The 14,057-nt window shown below is 35.8% G+C and overlaps 1 long non-coding RNA gene across 1 annotated transcript; it reads right to left on the bottom strand.

The window, feature by feature from the left end:
• Window positions 1–4,830: 4,830 nt before the first annotated feature.
• Window positions 4,831–13,547, bottom strand: LOC116164559. The gene is made up of 3 exons (XR_004143935.1): window positions 13,164–13,547; window positions 5,290–5,352; window positions 4,831–5,234 (listed from the first exon to the last, which is right to left on the bottom strand). It is a non-coding gene; the product is annotated as an uncharacterized LOC116164559 (long non-coding RNA).
• Between the last annotated feature and the right edge of the window lie 510 nt (window positions 13,548–14,057).

Here is a 14,057-nt window from a genome sequence, read left to right as displayed (position 1 = left end):
GTCCTATCCACTGTCCCGGAAATTTCTCATCTAAAAATTCACGAACAGCCATAGAGTAATGAGGAGGAGCCCCATCTTGTTGAAAATGTATAAAATCTTCAATCAAATTCATGTTTCCGTCAATTGGATTTATTTGATTCTCTATTTCATGAGTGATGAGAGGCTCGACGGTATTTTGTAGCATGTTTAGGTAAGTATCTCCAGTTAAATTTCCTTCGATAAACAGAGGACCAATACTGCTATCACCTAAGATACCTGCCCAGACGTTAATTTTTTGGGGCCGTTGAGTATGCCCCTCGCGAAAAAGATGAGGATTTTTATCGTCCCAATACCGGCAGTTATGTTTGTTCACATTTACATTTAAAAAGAATGTACATTCATCACTAAAACAAATGTTTTTCACCAGTTCCGGATTATTTTGAATATTCTCGGTCATTATTTCACAAAATTGGATTCTTCGATCGGAGTCGTCTTCGGTTAGTTCCTGTACAATCTGCATCTTATAAGGGTTGAATTTGTGCACCTTAAGAGTTCGTCGTACAGTTTCTCGCGAAAGTCCGGTCATAGTCGCTGCTTTTCGAATAGATGATGTTGGGTTTGCACCAAAATGACCTAAAACTTCAATCTGAGTAGCTTCATCCATTATTCTTGGTCCGTCTCTTTTCTTATTTTCCACAGACCCAGTTTCTTCAAATTTAGTCACTAACATTGCAACATAAGTGTGACTGACACGTCGTTCTGGGTGTCGGGCATTAAAAACAGCTGCTGTTCTAAATGCAGATCGCGCTTCAGAACCATAGATGAAAATAATTTCAACTCTTTCGGTTAACGTGTACACCATTATGAAATCTTTAGTTAAATTCAAAATTTGTAATTTTCTTGCCAAGGAATACTAAAAACGAGACTAAAATAATAATAACCGATCAACAAATAAAGCAATAGAAAATTATTATTTACTAAAAATTGCTGTCATTGATTTTCCAAAGCATCATCTAGATCTAAGAAATTTTTTTTTATTTCAAACACTGACAAATTCATCAAATACTCAAATTACTCATTTTAATTACATAAATTGTGAATGGGCAGTTTAAATGCATCAGTGTATGGTATTTCTGAAAAGCATTTTTTAAGAGCTTTCCAATGATGTATCACAAGTGATACGTCACAATTCAAAATTTAGGCATGGGGGTGGCGGGGGGTACGAGGTCGAAGTTGGTTCCTTCTTTATACGACCATTTTGCTTCCCCCTCGATTCTACCGAAACGGTTTTGGCCATTTTGTGATACCTGGTAAGACGAGAATAAGGTTCTCTTAGTCTACCTTGTTTATCCCTTTAGTAAGTATTCCTCCCTCTCTCTCTAGATTTATCAAAGACTAAGTGGCGCCTATCCGGATTACTTTTACTGTTTCCTTCCCTTTTTGGCTTATTTGTGTTTGTATAACAGAACCCCATATTCACACCGACCCACCTCTACTTTGCCTGAGCTTACCGTGTGCTTATCTAAGGTAATTTTGTCACGTTGGCCATAAATGAACGTAACAATCAGTTTCGAGCATTCTGCCGACTACTCCGAATTAGATTTTGCTGCAGTTTTCCTAATTTGTAAGGTAAATACCGGAGTAGTATAGAACAACTTAAGACCTTCTGCAGAGGCACGTCTAAAAAGCATTATGCGGGTCACTCTGTAATGGGGCGAAAGCCTGTTGAGGGCCCATAACAAGAGAGGGACAATAAATATTTCTTCACTGAATATTGTTTACAGAGAAATGAACTTAAAATTTTAAAAATCAGATATTAACGTCAACGCATCTGGAAACTACAGCCGCATCTAGCGAATTTAAATAAGTAAATTATTTAGTCTAAAGTCACTATATACATGCTGATTCAAATTCGAGGGCGACCATGGGGATCTCGGAAACTATACAGATAGGTAGATGGGGTGCTGTCTGGACCAAGACGATTTTACTCCCGTCCAAAACATATAGTGTATACCGAGCGGTAAGTAGTCACTTCAAAAATGGCACAAACTAAAAAAACCTTTCATGGTTCTAGAACAATTCTTCCAAAGTAATGATATACCACAGATGTATATACGCCCGAATAGACAAACCCCAATAAATAAAACATTACATTTTGATTTCTTAAAAAGAGCACTAAAAAAGAATTGACCAAAAAGTTTGTAAGAATGCACATTCAGTAAGTATACAATTCGGTAAACCATATAAAATTTTCAAACAAATTAACGCAATTACAAAAAAAATTAGTGAAGCTGTCACTGAAAGTGCAAAAAAATGAAATAGTACAATTACCAAGAAGAATTACAATAAACGAGCGACTGTTGTACAAGTACACCTGCTGCTCTTTATTAATAAAATAAAGATTATATTTAGAATATTGACACTAATATCTTTAGGAGTTATTTTGGATTGTATCTACCGAAGAATTCCTCCAAATTCCTCCTAATACACGGATTTTAGTTTTGCAATTGGTTTAATCTGTTTGTGTTAGGTATCTCTTTTCTGCATTATGCACTAATGCAACGGAGCATGAGACGAAATTTAACTCAGTATACTAACGAAAAAATTCTCTTTTGTTTCTTAAATCTAGAATACCTATGCAAGAAAAACTAATTAAGACACCGTTAGTAGTCGGTAAACCCGGTTTAATTAAATTTTTACATAGCGTCAAATTTAATTCTCATTGTTTCTGCCAAACAGTAAACACGTATATTATAAGACCTATACTAGTAGTTTAAAACAATAGGTAGGATACATGCTTAACCTTGACAAATATTCACGTTTTCACCAATATGTTATACACATACATGCATAGCTAATTATGAGCGGTTTCCTGTTCGATAGACTACCGGATCTCATTATACTTACTACGTTGATAAGACGGGTATATACCAGATAGAACTGGACCTATCTTTGCGGTCTGGGTGAAGAAAAATGGCATACTGAATAAACAAAGAATACACGTATCACCAAATACTTACAGTACAGAAGTTATCTTTTGCGGTTCTGGAGTTACTTTGTAACAAGATGGATAAGCACCTAGTTAATTATGAGCGATGCATGTGCACCATTAGCATCGTGCATCATTCCTGTCCCTTAAAGCCGTACTGTTTCCAAGCTCGAATTGGTGAATAAATAAAAAATTTGCTCTACCAAGTTAGTCAAGGGAACAGCGGGACAAGAAGAACCCAAAATTCCGCGCATATGCATCATCAAGGTAATGTGTCTTCTTATTTCCTTGTCGAACTCGGTATTAATGAATATTTTGCCCAAATTTGGACATCATCCGGAAGAAAATTTAAAAGGATTTGTTTATTTCTTCACCAGTGGAAGATCTATAACCACCAAACAAGATATCAAGCGGGTTTCTGCGACTTTGAGGTACTAATAGCCCATTATTAAAAGAAATGCGATAAAGAGTATAATTAGAAACCTAGAATAAAACCGAGTGATTTGTTCTCGCGAATTTTTGAGAAAAGTCAAGAAGTCCATGGGGTCTATCGGAGTTGTCAGGCTACTTGGATCCAACTCTGGCTTGCCTCATTACCATTGTCTCTATATTCACTGTAGTTAGGTTTACTATAAACTCGCCCATTAAAAGAAAGTAACGCAATCATCTTCTCCATTTTTGAGCAAATGTGGCGCTAAATTTATAATATACCGATGATTGACGTTTGTGACGTTCAATGACATACCCACAAAATATTTATTCACCCAAATAATTAGACTGGATTTTTCATTATTTTAGTGATAAATGTTCTTACCGAGTTTAATAGTTTCTATTAGTAAATCTTAATCGTTTAGCAGATTGTAGTGGTAGTAAGTGTATTGCTTCGGAGAAATGATCGTACCGCGTACATGTTTGGTACAATGTGAAATCAAACAGAAAGGATTGTCGAAAGAACACTTTTATAGTTCATAATAATTTATTATAGGGGCATAACTGCCGCATAAGAGAGTAGAAGTTCATCTCCCACTATGTCATTAAAACTATTCTCATACTAAAGATATTCACGAATCTTACCGTCGAAGCTGCTTTTTAAATAAATTTTTAGACAAAACTTTATAACACAGGTCTTATTGAATTTGCTAAGGTTCGGTCATCATATAATGATATAGGTGGCACTAACAGAATGAACCAGGGTTCCCACTCCTACGAAAAGATCTAGATTCCTATAGACAACGTTTTTAGATCCACTGCTGCCCATGAATCAATAGTAATCTTGAAAGATGAGTACCTACTATTTCAATTGAGCCACTCAACAACTGATTTTTGGAGAATGATTTTTTTAGTGTACGAACACATTTCACAATTCGAATACAATTCGAATGGTGAATGAGTTTACCAATTTTTTATGCACCGTGATCCCTCAGTCGCATTTTTTTAATAATCGTTCCTCTTCTGGACGCAGAAATAGTACCATTATATTTACAATTCAGACTATCATCGCCCTCTATGTCCATAATACCTACTTCTCACATACAATGCACACATTGTCGTATGTCATGAAAACGACAGTTTACTATTTATTATAGTCCAAGGAGTTACTGCAAGAGAAAAGAACGTTTACCTTCATTATCTGTGATCTAATTATTACAGCTTATCATTAGTCGCCTTTACTTGTTATCACATGTGACAAACCACACGCGTGTAATTGTCCCCATTGCAAATGTCTCACGCCAACCAAATGAATCAAAGGCAAGTACGTCTACATACTCAAGTAGACATTCCAGGCGCTTCTCACCAAATGATTCAAGAGTCATTGCTATAAGCGGTTACTAATATTATATTGCACAAGGAAAAAAAGATGGTCAATTATAAAAGTTATTTGTATTCTGCTTGGATTGCTTTCTCATTGGCACGCATAGGGGTAAACCTACTATCACTGTACCAGACGAAGAGTGGATGAACTGTATTCATTATCAGATGCTGGAACCCTTCCATATTTGATTCGAGTGGAAACATTCATTCTAATCTCGCCTAATTTCGACTTCCTGGTTATAATTAAACATTTGCGCATGCGACCACCACTCCAGTTTAGTATTGTCGACTGATGTGAGGTTTAAACTTGTTTTTTTTTATAAATGCCTGGGTATCATACCGAAACCGTCAAAAAGGAATGAAATACATTTCAGGTACAGGTAAGCACGTTAAAAATGCCTTTCTTCTCCAAAGTTAGGGTTCAAGACGGTACTCCGAGCGGTACTCTTTCTTCCTGGGGAGTAGTAATTTTGCTCACAATCGATTAGTATAATATCTCAATTTCTAACCTTCAAACACTGATTATCCACTTTCTTTCCGGGCTAGCATGTGTCACTTTCCGAGTTCCCTACCTGAAAGTCAAGTCAAATGACATTAAAAGAATCCATTGAGTGAGCAATTACAGAAACCAAGTAATAGGCTAATAACAATAACAACAAAACCATTTGCAGATATAAACTGAGTGTACTCAAATTCACAGACAATATTCGTAAAGAAATCGTGATCATTTTAGTACGAAGGATGCGATAGGAAATAAAATTGGCAGATTTAAATAGTAAGCTAGGTTAGCTATATCTAACACTAGAAATCGCCAACGAACGGCTAGTTATTTTTTAGTATGTTGTTAGGACCACTACCAGCTTCGCAAGGCTTAGGCTAACTTTGCAGCACTTGAAAAACCGCAAAATTTTCGCACTTCTTTTGTTTTTTTCAACTTCCTAAACTATGGGGTTTGTTATAAAATAAATTTGCTACAATTTGAGAACAGAACCAGCTCTGTAAGTTCGATACTTGAGATAGAGCCCTCTAAAGTGTGACAGTTTTTTTCAAAAAAGTGCAATTTTAAGATTCGGTAAATTTTCGATTCCGATATTGAGGAAAATACTTATTTTACGGGAAAAATCATAGGGAAAGATGTAGCAAATATATAGGTCATAACAGTTCACTCACAAATCTTAAAAATCAAAAAAATGGGAAAACTGCATTTTTCACAAGATTGCTTTCTGTTTAGTTCTTTAAAAGTCTAGTTGTTACGTTGGAATATATTTGGTAAAATGTGAGAAGGGTCGTCTTTGAAAAGAACGTGATGAGACAATAAGGACTAAGAGGATCTCGACGCTCTTTCCTTTCCAAATCCAAATCAGTGTTCAGGACGCATGCATCAGAAAGTAACGTGAATGACTTAGTTGCAGCTGAAGGTACCACAATTAATTCTGCATCAAACTATGCAAATCTAAACCGACCACTGAACTCAAAAGAGGGCATTTTGTGCCAAAAATATTACTGAGAGTATGGAGTGTATGTATTCTTTCCTATCGTCGGAAACAGGGAGGAATGTCAGTTCTCAACCATCAAAAGCCACCTTGAGAAACGGTTTGGCAAGAACATGACGTTTTGTCAGATTGGTCGAAAAAAAAATTCTGTACGACAACTGGTACAATAAAAGGATACTTTTGCAAGACATTCGTTTAATGGTAAATGACGAGGTAAATGACGTTCAGTGAGTATCCGCTACTTTCTTACAGGATACTGACTCTGGGATTCCTGAATCTGTTAAGCTGTTGGTCAAAACCATATGCCAATACAAAACAAACGGAAGTAATTCTTTCGTTTCTTCTTTGGAGACGATAGCATACATACATAGATAGAAAGTTTGATTCAAAACATCCTCTAAAGTTCTGCACTGTACTGAGTTTTCATGGGCTTACAGTGAGGCAGTACGTATCGAAAGATCAGCTGTTGTACGAGGAGAATCCACTCACCAACAATTGAAAAAGGATCAGGCCGAATCAGACAATTTTGAACCGCCCACGAACAGAACAATTCTACCAAAAATTATGTCCTTGTAATGCATTGGGTAAGTATGCTTAATAAATATCAGGATATCAATAATAACATAAATAAATATTTTTTAATAAATAACAGTATAAATACAATATTAATAGTTTTAATATAAATTTCTTGTGGATGTGCATGGTTTTTTCTTCCAAACTACTCTTAAATTATTGTGAGGAGTGTGAGGACTAAGCAGAGCAATTTTGAGAAAAATTCAGCTTTTCCATTTCTCGATTTTTAAGATTTATGAGACTAGAGACGTAGTTCTGTGCTTAAATTAAAGCTGATTTGCTACAACATCTCCCGACGATTTTTTCCGTAAAATGAGTGTGTCCATCGAAAATTGACCAAAACTTTCATTTTTTTGTGCAAAAAATTGTCAAATTTTGGAGAGCTGCAAATCAGTAAGCATTGAACCAGCATAGCTGGTTCTGTAATGCTGGTTTCGTAGCAATTGCCTCCCGTAAAAACGCATAACATATTTTTTTAACAAAACGCATAGTTTAGAACTTATACGGAAAAAACTAAAAGTACGAAATCGTCGCGGTTTTTCCAGTGCTACCAAGTTAGCACGGGTCTTTCGAAGCTGCAAACTTATATACAGAGTGACCCAACGAGAAGTATACAGAGGGCTTTTAGGGTATTAAATTTAGAAATTTCGAAAAATCCTCGAACACGTCAATTTTGTATTCGAGGGGGACAACTTTTGGAATACAAATCACGAACCAAAGTCTTCACCCCTCTACGTAGGAAGCTCAACCTCTAAAATTTTAAATGGAATCCTATGGCAAATGGCACATTATTTGAAAGCCAATTTAATCGTGATTACTAATCTGCTTTGCTTTTTAAATTCTATTGATTCGTTTCGGAGATATTCGCATTTGAAATGGTTTTTTCTTAAAAAACCAAAACAAATGCGATCTAAGTCACCTTGTATTAAAAAAGGTTTAAATTGTGCAAAAAATAACAAATAACTTTAAACACACAACATTTATTTCAATAAATGCTCGAATTGCCTTCCGCCTGCTTCCATGCAATAATAAAGATTTGCTTCAAAATGCTGCCGTACATGTTGCAAGATTTCAGGGGTAATCGCTCGAAATTGTTGAGTTATACCATAGTGTATTCTATTCTTACACTATGGTTATACGTGCTCGCAACCCTTGTAATGTTGCGGGCGGAGTAGCATAAACTTTATTCTTTAAATATCCCCACAAGAAGTAATCTAAAGGACTTAAATCTGGGGAAAAAAACCATTTCAAATGCGAATATCTCCGAAACGAATCAATAGAATTAAAAAAACAAAGCAGATTAGTAATCACGATTAAATTGGCTTTCAAATAATGTGCCATGTGCCATAGGATTCCATTTAAAATTTTAGGGGTTAAGCTCCCTACGTAGAGGGGTGAAGACTTGGGTTCGTGATTTGTATTCCAAAAGTTGTCCCCCTCGAACACAAAATTGACGTGTTCGAGGATTTTTCGAAATTTCTAAATTTAATACCCTAAAAGCCCTCTGTATACTTCTCGTTGGGCCACTCTGTATACGCCGTAGGTACTTTGTGAAACGCTGACAATTTGCCGTGTGGAGTAGTTTCCCTTCCCTCTCTAGATAGATAAGGGATACCGTTTATCGCTCTCGAAAGGGAAGGGAACCCAATTCCTTAGCCCTAGAAAGGCCACTATACCACAATTCACCCGCGTTTTATCAACTGCCTAGGGATTATATAAAATGAAGGATTTTACAAAATGTCTACGACATAATAACACTACTTGGTAGTGGTCATAACAAATTTGACATAATTTTCTTATCATACCCAATGTGAATACCTATATAGGGTGTTACGTTACATGGCCGTATGTACAAAAAATTGGGCGATAGAGGGGATCAAGACAAGCACTTTTTCCCTGACTTTTTCCAAATAAACCGTGGGTACGTGTTTCGTTTAGGAGCCACTCCCAAAGAAATGGTGAAATTTGGATTTTTTCTTTAATTTTTTTCTCAGCAACCAAAAGAGTTACAAAGATGGCTGGCACGTCTTTGAATAGGTAGTCAGGTATGCCCTATTGCTATTCGATTTAAAAAAAATTCAAAATTCCTACCACGAAAGGGCGCACCCCTACTTGGGGGTGAGAAAAAATTCTGATTTGGACGAAATTTGGTATCTGGGAGTTTTTGAACATGAAAATGATGAATCTGGAATTAGTTGTTTAAAATTCGAAAAAAAAACGTTCCACTGCAATTCTTGGCCGGACAACGAAAATGGAGCGAATTCCACGAAATTTGTTGTGTACATACTATCATCTCGCTCACTATACTGTATTCATTTTAAGAAGGTAGCGGTAAAAAACATAGGGAAGATTTGACCTTCAGTGTGATTGGTTAAAACACAAGTCAGTATTACGCTGAAACATAAAACGGGTGGCGAATTTTGCAAGCTGGTAGTTTCTGTTGGCATCTAAACTATTGAAGTGTCATTAACTGTTAATGTCAAAGATTGATTTGTGTTTGCAGTGCTAGGTATTTCTACTTTACAATAATTTGGTGCAGTTTTATATTTTTCCTGTGTGTGCTTATCTTCAAACCCAGCGCCATCTACTACCTTCTTATAATGAATGAAGTATAGATCATTTAATTCAAAATACACGCGTATTCGACAATCAATTACGAACATTATATCGATTGCAACTTCGATTAAAACCTGATCAAATCAATTTTTGATCGTTTGTATTAAAACAAATGTCGACAAAGAACAAAAAAATTCGTTAAGCCGCTTGTGAGCAAGAAGCGAAGAGTGCCCTTTCAAATAAATTTATTTTTTGGATTTAATAGCCTTTACAAACAGTTTTCTAGATCACTGAATCTTTTACAAGTGCATGCACAAATTATCCTTTATGCTTAGAAGAAATTTGCCACAATATCAACTTATTCCATATAATCCAGTTCCTTACGGTTTATCCCTAATTCCAGGCAACCGTCTCAAAATAGTATATTAAGATACAAGTGTATAATCAAGTCTTTAAAGCACGAGCAACGAGTTTAGTGGCACCACGCGAAGGGGAGTGCCTTTAACGTTGCAAGTGCTTTAAAGACCATTATACACGTGTATCTTATAGTATTTTTTATTATACCTACAGTATAATTTAAAAATAGGAAATACAATGAAATCATATTGACGTTATACTCGAATACATGTATACTTAAGTGGGCGGGTTGTTCGGAATTTCACAACTGGCATGGAAATGCCACTTGCTGTTTGCTTATAAAAATCATCGTCTTTGTGAATGAAACGGTTACCGTTGAACAAGGTAGTTAAATCGCTTGTTGTAAAAGCTAAACAAACGTTGGTAGGTGTAAAATCCAAATCCAGTAAAGCCTATTATAAAGAATATGAAAAGTTGTTGATTAGGAAGTTACTTACGAGTAGTAAGTCTTAAAGTCTTAAATGCATCGATAATGCTGGCATATATGAAGGAAATGTCAAAGGTATTTAAATCTTCTATCTTTTGGTGCATTCATTCAAAACTTCAAACAATACTGCGATTAAAAAGTGGAACAGATTTGGAAGCATACCCTAAATTACGCGCATTTGTGAAAGCTTCAACCAAAGTATAGGTAGGTACAAGCCAAAGAAATGTTCTGCATTTACAGAAAGCGACCTAAGAGAAATGTTCTGCATTTACAGAAAGCGACCTAAGAGGATTTTTTATTTCACCCAGATGACAGTTTAAAAAGTCATACTTGAAGTAGGTATCATTACTCAGCAATTTTAAAGCACGTGTGTTTTAAAGGCTTTTTTTCGCACGCATTTGAGTGTTTAAAACGGAGATTGTGATTCAGGTATAATAAAAAATAAATGCAAATGTTCTGGTAGGTCTTAAGGTACGGGTGATTTTCAAACCGATATCACAGGTAGCAATCTGAAAGAAGATTTTAATAACCTAAAAGAAGTGTTGAGGAGACAAAAAAATTTAAAATAATATAAGTGCAGAATTCAATCTTAGAATACGAAATCATTTAAAGAAAAATTAACAATAATCCTTTTGGAGAGAAATTTGTTTGATTGCTTCTAGAAAAGAAAATTTAACCCGATTGACCCCTAAACTAAAATTAAAAACAGGTGCACCGTTTATTGATCTTACTTCGACACTGTTGGAAACGAGGTTGGAAAGATGCCATTATTCATAAATAATTGTATAAATTGGTTCCTTGCAGAAGAATTATAACATAACCTCGAGCATAACCTTAGTCAATAAGATGTTGTCGAATCGTAAATTCAAAGTTTTCATTGGGGACAACTGACAAGTGTAGTAAATTTAAATGCCTTAATAGTGGTTTGCCATAAGGATCGGTACTTACACCTCTACTTTTCACGGTTCATGCAAGTGACATACCTACCACCGAGCCTACCACCAACTTCTTGCAGGAAGTTTATTTATACAACAGATATTGCTCTTACCAACATACCAATATACCAAAATAATACGTTCCATAAGTTAGAAGAATCTTCTTAATGAAGATTTACAGATTATGGTGGATTACTATATCAAATGGCGACTTTGTCCTAATCCCAAGAAGACTGAAATGTCTTGCTTTCATCTTTGCAACAGAGATAAAGAAAGGGAGCTCAAATCCTGTTATTTGTAATCGCAAAAATGTTGTATTAAAACTTGATATACACACTGGCACTTACCAATAGTGTTAACTACCGGTAAAACCGGAAACTTTAATTAGTTAAAAACCATCAACGCAGATACACTATTTACTATATCTACAATCTAGAAATCAAATTTCATTCTGATAGTTCTTAAGACTCCAGAGATATTTACTTGCTTTCACACTGCCCATAGAAATATCGGTATTACGTATTAGCTGATTCGCCCATCGTATTGCAAGTTAATAGACCCAATGAACCTTAATTTTTTCACTTTCACTTAAAAAAAAAATAAAAAGTGCACTTTTTCGCTCTTGATGTCTGTCTGTCTGAGTGACAAAGGCTCCGGAACTACACCACTTACAGACTTGGTATTGGTGTTATTCGATCAAAAATTAAAAATTATTCCATGTTTGTATTCTCGTTAAGGCATGAAATGTCCATAAGGGCTATTAAAATCGAAAAAAACAAATTTGAAAGTGCACTCTTTGCCTCTTGCTCACAAGCGGCTAAACGAATTTGTTTAAACTAGGAGTATCAAGTTCCGTGGATATCTAATATAAAAGAGAAACTGGTCAACGTTTTTCAATATGGCGTTACAAGTTAAAGGGAACTTTAGGCCCGGTGCACAAGAGCTGCAAAGTAATCGGGACGCCAAGATTGTATTCTATCCAGATAGTCGGAAAGACGTTGGGAATAATGCGGCGATGCACAAGGGACGCCGGTACCTTTCGAATACCATGCCCCATTAGTCATTATTTCCAACGTCTTTGGGACGATCTTGATAAAAAAACGTTGTCGGCCTCCCTATTACTTTGCAGCTCATGTGCACCTTAGGAGACTTTTCACTACTAACTTAGACTTAGGATCACTCCGAACTTCCAGCTTTCTCCATAAAAATCTTTGGGTAAACTTGATCTTATAATATGCTGTCATATACTCGCACTATTTTATGATTACTCGTCATAGTGTGAGGAAATGTTTAATACATCTCCGATATCGATTAACACTTTGTTACCCTTTGCTTTTTTGACCTTTCCTTTGATACATTCCTACTAAACTATAAAAGAATAGCACTCCTAACGCAAGGCACACGTTAGGGGGTTAATGGTGAAGAGTTTATTATTAGCATTAGCCTTGACATTTTTATTCAATTTGTGCCAGCGTCGTGTTAATGTAGTATTGATTCCCGCTATTTTATTACACAAAAAGTGATTTTATCTTCGTTTCGTAGATACGGAAGTTTATTAATTTGTTTGCGTAGTGGCGCCTAGCAGACTAAATCGATAGTTGGAATCTAGATAACATCAAGTTGTGAAAAGAAGAGATGGGGATGTAGTAACACATTTAAAATGAAAGACTATGCCAGTTCCCAGTAACGCTCCTTAATTTCTGGGAAATATCAACGTAACAGCCAGCCAGACACATCGTCTTCTAAATATAGCACCATTAACTTTTGAAACTATTTTAAAGGCGACAGTTGCTAAATTACAATTTACTCTCTTGAATGTTACGACATACTAACAGTGTTTTGCAATAATCTAAGTACAACAATACATATTTAGTGCATGTGTACACGCTGTGTTTAGGTGTGCAGGTTACAAAAAAAAGCGTGGGTGTACATACAGCGGTAGCACAACTATTATATTAATATTTAATTACTTATTGACTCACCTTGATGTTTAGAGTCAAATGGAGCTATTAAGAATGCGAAAATGATTTATATTTCACAGGTAGACACTATTAGAGTACTACAAACTTCCGTGTTCGCTGTAAGACCGTAACTGAGGAAATCGCAGGCAGTAGGAGTAAAAAAATATTCGTACAGGTAATGCAATAAGAGAGAGGCCTATCAACACGCCAGCGATATTTGGGTTATCCTGTCTTTGAAAACGTAAACAATCAAACGTAGAGATAATTTGTCCGGTCTTTGCAATCAGCTGTTGTATTATATAAATCTTTAAATGACGTATTTAGCATTACGAACGAGGCCAGTGACGCCGACGGACCGACCGAATACGTGGCTTCGTCGATATATTCGTTGAAGTACTGACTGCGGTGGAGTTGTGGTATTACGTAACTAAATCGGCGTCGGCGGCGTAGATCTTTTCATGTAGATTCTTGCTATTAATGGCACTATCAAGGACGCATTTAATCTTTTACTATTTTTTCGGCAATTGTGTGTATTCACCTCACCCCGGCCTGGATTTGAGTTTCTGATTATTTATTTACAGGCATCAACTTTATAATAAAATTATTTTTAATGTCACGTCTCGCCTTGAACTCTAAAGAGAACATTAACTTTATTTATTATTCAAACGTAGGTAGATATTCCTACACTTAATCAATGAACCACGAAAGGTGATATCTCACTTTTCAAGTGCTCCATAGTCCAACGTCGAAAAAATCGGCATGGGCATTCAACTTTAATGCAATCTTAACAAAGGTGATGATGAATGTCAACGCGAGCATATCTATTAAAATTATTATACTGTACATACCAATTATTAAAAAAGGTGTAAGTAAAAGTTTCCGAAAAGTCAAATGTTGCTTGGTTTACACTGTTAC

The sequence above is a fragment of the Photinus pyralis genome, unplaced genomic scaffold, assembly GCF_008802855.1.
Source record: "Photinus pyralis isolate 1611_PpyrPB1 unplaced genomic scaffold, Ppyr1.3 Ppyr1.4_LG2, whole genome shotgun sequence".
NCBI lineage: Eukaryota > Metazoa > Arthropoda > Insecta > Coleoptera > Lampyridae > Photinus > Photinus pyralis.
Note: the sequence above shows the minus strand (reverse complement) of the source record. Positions and strands in the feature narration are given on the sequence as shown.